The sequence below is a fragment of the Triticum aestivum genome, chromosome 1B, assembly GCF_018294505.1.
Source record: "Triticum aestivum cultivar Chinese Spring chromosome 1B, IWGSC CS RefSeq v2.1, whole genome shotgun sequence".
Classification (NCBI taxonomy): Eukaryota; Viridiplantae; Streptophyta; class Magnoliopsida; order Poales; family Poaceae; genus Triticum; species Triticum aestivum.
Genome location: NC_057795.1, coordinates 140,074,996 through 140,081,377, shown reverse-complemented (window position 1 = coordinate 140,081,377; position 6,382 = coordinate 140,074,996).

The following is a 6,382-nucleotide window of genomic DNA, read 5'->3' as shown; positions in this document are numbered from 1 at the left end:
TGGCGATCAGCGACTACGCTCAGCTAAAGCTAGGTGACACTATATTGGGAGATGGAAATAGAAAATAAACCTAAACTATCAATGATTGTCACAAAAGAAAATGCAAAATAGCATAGGGAGATTCAGATTTTACTCACTATCTTTTTGGTATTTTGTTTTATTTGAGAAAGTGAACAAAAGGGTAGAAACAATACTATGACGGATAGAAATATTTCACAACACAAACATGTCTATTCTCGCATGAACATAGTTAACACAAGGACTACAGAACACACATCACACACATGCGAACAGGGGAGTTACAAGACATGATTCTAGTGCTCACAGATCAACAAAATGAGTAATACTACAAGAAACAAACACATAGGGGATCACACACATATACTAGAAGATTACTATATCACAGAGTATATCACACATACTAAATATTATCCAAACATCTACTCCCTCCGTCCGAAAATACTTGTCATCAAAATAAATAGGAGGGGATGTATCTAGATGTATAGTTCTAGATACTCCCTCCGTCCGAAAATAGTTCTAGATACATCCCTTTTTATCCATTTTGATGACAAGTATATTCGGACGGAGGGAGTAGACATTAACTAGTCAGAGCACATAATAAAATGCACTATATTTTACAAGTACGAAACTGAACAATTGTCAGGTTGCAAGCTCTAATCAAATCTGAATGTTACATGTACTAAACATCTCAATTTTGAATATTACAAAGTACTGATCAATAAACTTCTCAAGATTACAGAAATTTGAGATCAGAGAGAGGTTGGGAAAGGAGAAGCAGTGGAGACGCGGGAGAGGAAGCAGCAGGAGGTTGAGGTTCAGATTGTGAAGAAGAACAGCAGGGGTTCTAGGAGATGGAGTAGAAGCAGTACGGAGAGAATAAGGGCAGCAGAGGTGTAGGGTTCAGCAGCAGGTTCAGAGAAGGTTGAGAGAGAGAGAGGCGTGGAGATGGATCGGTGCTGGTGGATGCTGGTGATGGCGCGGTAGCGCCACGCCGGCCTGGCCGCGGCGGTGGCTGGTGGTGGAGAAGGTGGGGTGAGGGAGATGGAGATATGCCAGGCCCGATTTGGGAATGGAGCAGCGCTAGGGATTTTGATCCCCTCCCTGATCTGCCACTTTTACTCTTTGGCCCTTCTCTTCTCAACTTTCTACACAACAAGATCCTCCCACTTCTTTATCTAGCCCCTGGTTACTTCTTTTCATCTCACACAGGTCTCTTCTTCTTCTCTTCTCTTCTTCACTCTTCTCGATAGCCGCATAGACAGAATCTTGACGATTATTAGTGCCTTTGCGCACATTTCTGCAAAATAGACCATAGACTAGTAAATGATCTTTTTTTGTGATTATCATTCAAATATGCAACAGTTCATAGCAAGAATTGATGGTCAGATCACAATATATGGTATATTTGAGTGCCAAATTATATAAGTGAAATGTGCTTATCAAGTTCCCCCACACTTAAATCTTTACTTGTCCTCAAGTAAAGGCATATGACACGAACTCGATAGTGAATAGAAAACTGACTAGAGAATGCCAAGTGAAGTAGATCTCTAAACAGTGCATGCTTTGGACTTAGCTAGTGAAATTAATGGTTAGGAGTGCTTCAAAGCGGTAGGATACTAGTAGACTTGACCATTTTAAACGTTTACAATGATAAAAGAAGATCAACTAGTTCAAATGATGATTGTGCCAAAGGTTCCTAAAGAGAGCATGATCCCGAGAACAAAAAGAACATGAACTTGTGATCAGATCACTTATTTACAGAAATAAAGCAATGATAATATTTTATCGATCTCACCAAAGGAACATACCACCGATCCCGAGAACATGGTATACACCCGGCTCGACCAATTATTAGTTTTTTTTGTTTGTCTAACATACCACCGATCCAGAGAACATGGTATACACCTGGTTCGACAATTACATTTTTATTATTAATTACTGCCCAAGCTAACCCGATTTCACATGCCACCGATCCAGGGAACATGACATGCTACTGTAGGTAGTCAGACTTATTTATTCATTATTACTTATCTTAAATGAACAACAGATAAGCACAAAAAACAGGAATCATCACTCCATGTCTGGTTCACATGCTACCGATCCAGGGAACATAGCATACTAGTCCATAGTGGTAAAGTGATTGCTCTCAATGGGAACACAATAGGCACAAACTCAGCATCTAACACTTAATGATCTAAGTGTATCAAGGTAAAAGCAGAAAATGATTAAGTTTACTAGTGCACTAGGTATTTGAGCACTCAAAACTAATAGCTTTCACTACTTTCAGCAGAGCAAACAGGGTGTAGATCACTAGTTTACAAGGCATTCAACAATCAGTTCACATATTCTCATCAAGCACCATATGTCAAAGGTGAAATTCAGTGGGACAACATTTAAGAAATGGCACAAGCAACCCAAATAGCAATTCAATTCAGCAAGCATCAATGGATGATGATTTCAAAATGGGTCATGAAACATCTCACCGGGCTTTGATGATGTAGCACTTGCTCGATCACTCTCTAAGCTGCACCTCTTCTCCTTTTGCTTCTCTATCCTCATGGACGCTCCAGCTTCACTCTTCATGTGCACCCTTGCTTCTCCTCATCACCATGCCATGGGTCCACCGGGGTCCCAAGGGATGTCACCTCGAACCTGGTCAGCATGAAGTGAACGGTGCAGAAGCAAAAACCTGAAAGAACACTCCACAAAAGTGACAATGCAAGCGGTAGGGATAATAAACACCAAGTCATCAATCAAGTATCCAATTACATAAGCATAACTATAAAGCACATGTTTAGGATGGTAGAAATCAGTAAGTTCAACACTCACATGAGGATGACATTTATCATTAAGCTCAAGACTAGCATGGGAATGATATGTTTCATTAAGCATAGGACTAGCACGAGGAAAGTAACTATGATAATCACAAACGAGAGTAATGCCACTAACAGGGTATATATCAATGATCGAGTGTAAGTATGGTGGGGTTTTTACGCCCAAACTGCGAGTGTCATGTTCTCCATAGGGACTAGGCGATCAGCGACTACGCTCAGCTAAAGCTAGGTGACACTATATTGGGAGATGGAAACAGAAAATAAACCTAAACTATCAATGATTGTCACCAAATAAAATGCAAAATAGCATAGGGAGATTCAGATTTTACTCACTGTCTTTTTGGTATTTTGTTTTATTTGAGAAAGTGAACAAAAGGGTAGAAACAATACTATGACAGACAGAAATATATCACAACACAAACATGTCTATTCTCGCATGAACATAGTTAACACAAGGACTACAGAACACACATCACACATATGCGAACAGGGGAGTTACAAGACATAATTCTAGTGCTCATAGATCAACAAAATGAGTAGTACTAAACAATCACAAGTCAAGAAACAAACACATAGGGGATCACACACATATACTAGAAGATTACTATATCACAGAGCATATCACACATACTAAACTAGTCAGAGCACATAATAAAATGCACTATATTTTACAAGTATGAAACTGAACAATTGTCAGGTTGCAAGCTCTTATCAAATCTGAATATTACATGTACTAAACATCTCAATTTTGAATATTACAGAGTACTGAGCAATAAACTTCTCAAGATTAGAGAAATTTGAGATCAAAGAGAGAGAGAGAGAGAGAGAGAGAGAGCAGCAGCAAGGTTGGGAAAGGAGCAGCAGTGGAGACGCAGGAGAGGAAGCAGTAGGAGGTTGAGGTTCAGATTGTGAAGAAGAACAGCAGGGGTTCCAGGAGATGGAGTAGAAGCAGCACGGAGAGAAGAAGGGCAGCAGGGGCGTAGGGTTCAGCAGCAGGTTCAGAGAAGGTTGAGAGAGAGAGAGCAGCAACAGCGTTAAGAGAGAGGTTCAGAGAAGAAGTAGCAGCATGGGGACTCGGAGAAGCGGCAAGGGGGGAAAGGGAAGGAGAGAGGTGGAGGAGCAGTAGCGAGACAAGGGGAAAAGGAGCAGCAGCGGGTCGGCGTAGTGGGAGTCGCGAGGGGCATCAGACGCCTCGTCTGGTTGGGCGCGCGAGCGTGGGGTTGAAGCGCGGTGGTGATGCGGTGGCGCTGGTGGCTGGATGGATGGACGATGTGTGCTGGCAGTGGCGTGGAGATGGATCGGTGCTGGTGGATGCTGGTGATGGCGCGGTGGCGCGCCACGCCGGCTTGGCCGCGGCGGTGGCTGGTGGTGGAGAAGGTGGGGTGAGGGAGATGGAGATATGCCAGGCCCGATTTGGGAATGGAGCAGCGCTAGGGATTTTGATCCCCTCCCTGATCTGCCACTTTTACTCTTTGGCCCTTCTCTTCTCAACTTTCTACACAACAAGATCCTCCCACTTCTTTATCTAGCCCCTGGTTACTTCTTTTCATCTCACACAGGTCTCTTCTTCTTCTCTTCTCTTCTTCACTCTTCTCGATAGCCGCATAGACAGAATCTTGACGATTATTAGTGCCTTTGCGCACATTTCTGCAAAATAGACCATAGACTAGTAAATGATCTTTTTTTGTGATTATCATTCAAGTATGCAACAATTCATAGCAAGAATTGATGGTCAGATCACAATATATGGTATATTTGAGTGCCAAATTATATAAGTGAAATGTGCTTATCAAGTTCCCCCACACTTAAATCTTTACTTGTCCTCAAGTAAAGGCATATGACACGAACTCGATAGTGAATAGAAAACTGACTAGAGAATGCCAAGTGAAGTAGATCTCTAAACAGTGCATGCTTTGGACTTAGCTAGTGAAATTAATGGTTAGGAGTGCTTCAAAGCGGTAGGATACTAGTAGACTTGACCATTTTAAACGTTTACAATGATAAAAGAAGATCAACTAGTTCAAATGATGATTGTGCCAAAGGTTCCTAAAGAGTGCATGATCCCGAGAACAAAAAGAACATGAACTTGTGATCAGATCACTTATTTACAGAAATAAAGCAATGATAATATTTTATCGATCTCACCAAAGGAACATATCACCGATCCCGAGAACATGGTATACACCCGGCTCGACCAATTATTAGTTTTTTTTGTTTGTCTAACATACCACCGATCTAGAGAACATGGTATACACCTGGTTCGACAATTACATTTTTATTATTAATTACTGCCCAAGCTAACCCGATTTCACATGCCACCGATCCAGGGAACATGACATGCTACTGTAGGTATTCAGACTTATTTATTCATTATTACTTATCTTAAATGAACAACAGATAAGCACAAAAAACAGGAATCATCACTCCATGTCTGGTTCACATGCTACCGATCCAGGGAACATAGCATACTAGTCCATAGTGGTAAAGTGATTGCTCTCAATGGGAACACAATAGGCACAAACTCAGCATCTAACACTTAATGATCTAAGTGTATCAAGGTAAAAGCAAAAAATGATTAAGTTTACTAGTGCACTAGGTATTTGAGCACTCAAAACTAATAGCTTTCACTACTTTCAGCAGAGCAAACAGGGTGTAGATCACTAGTTTACAAGGCATTCAACAATCAGTTCACATGGTGATGCGGTGGCGCTGATGGCTGGATGGATGGACGGTGTGTGCTGGCGGTGGCATGGAGATGGATCGGTGGTGGTGGATGCTCGTGATGGCGCGGTGGCGCGCCATGCCGGCCTGGCCGCGGTGGCGCGCCATGCCGGCCTGGCCGCGGCGGCGGCTGGTGGTGGAGAAGGTGGGGTGAGGGAGATGGAGATATGCAAGGCCCGATTTGGGAATGGAGCAGCGCTAGGGATTTTGATCCCCTCCCTGATCTGCCACTTTTACTCTTTGGCCCTTCTCTTCTCAACTTTCTACACAAGAAGATCCTCCCACTTCTTTATCTAGCCCCTGGTTACTTCTTTTCATCTCACACAGGTCTCTTCTTCTTCTCTTCTCTTCTTCACTCTTCTCGATAGCGGCATAGACGGAATCTTGACGATCATTAGTGTCTTTGCGCACATTTCTGCAAAATAGACCATAGACTAGTAAATGATCTTTTTTTGTGATTATCATTCAAATATTCAACAGTTCATAGCAAGAATTGATGGTCAGATCACAATATATGGTATATTAGAGTGCCAAATTATATAAGTGAAATGTGCTTACCTAAGGTATACACAAGAGGGGAGAATTCTGGCAGCTGGAAATCTGGACCTGAAAAAGCTATGCCGGGCTACCTATTCTGCACAACTCCAAATGAGCTGAAACTTTACTAGGATTTTTATGGAATAAATAAGAAATACTGGAGCAAATAAGTGCCGGAGGGTGCCACCCTTGTGAGCACAAGACACCAGGGCGCGCCTGGGCCCCCACGTGCACCCTGGTGGGTTGTGCTCATCTAGGCCCACCTCCGG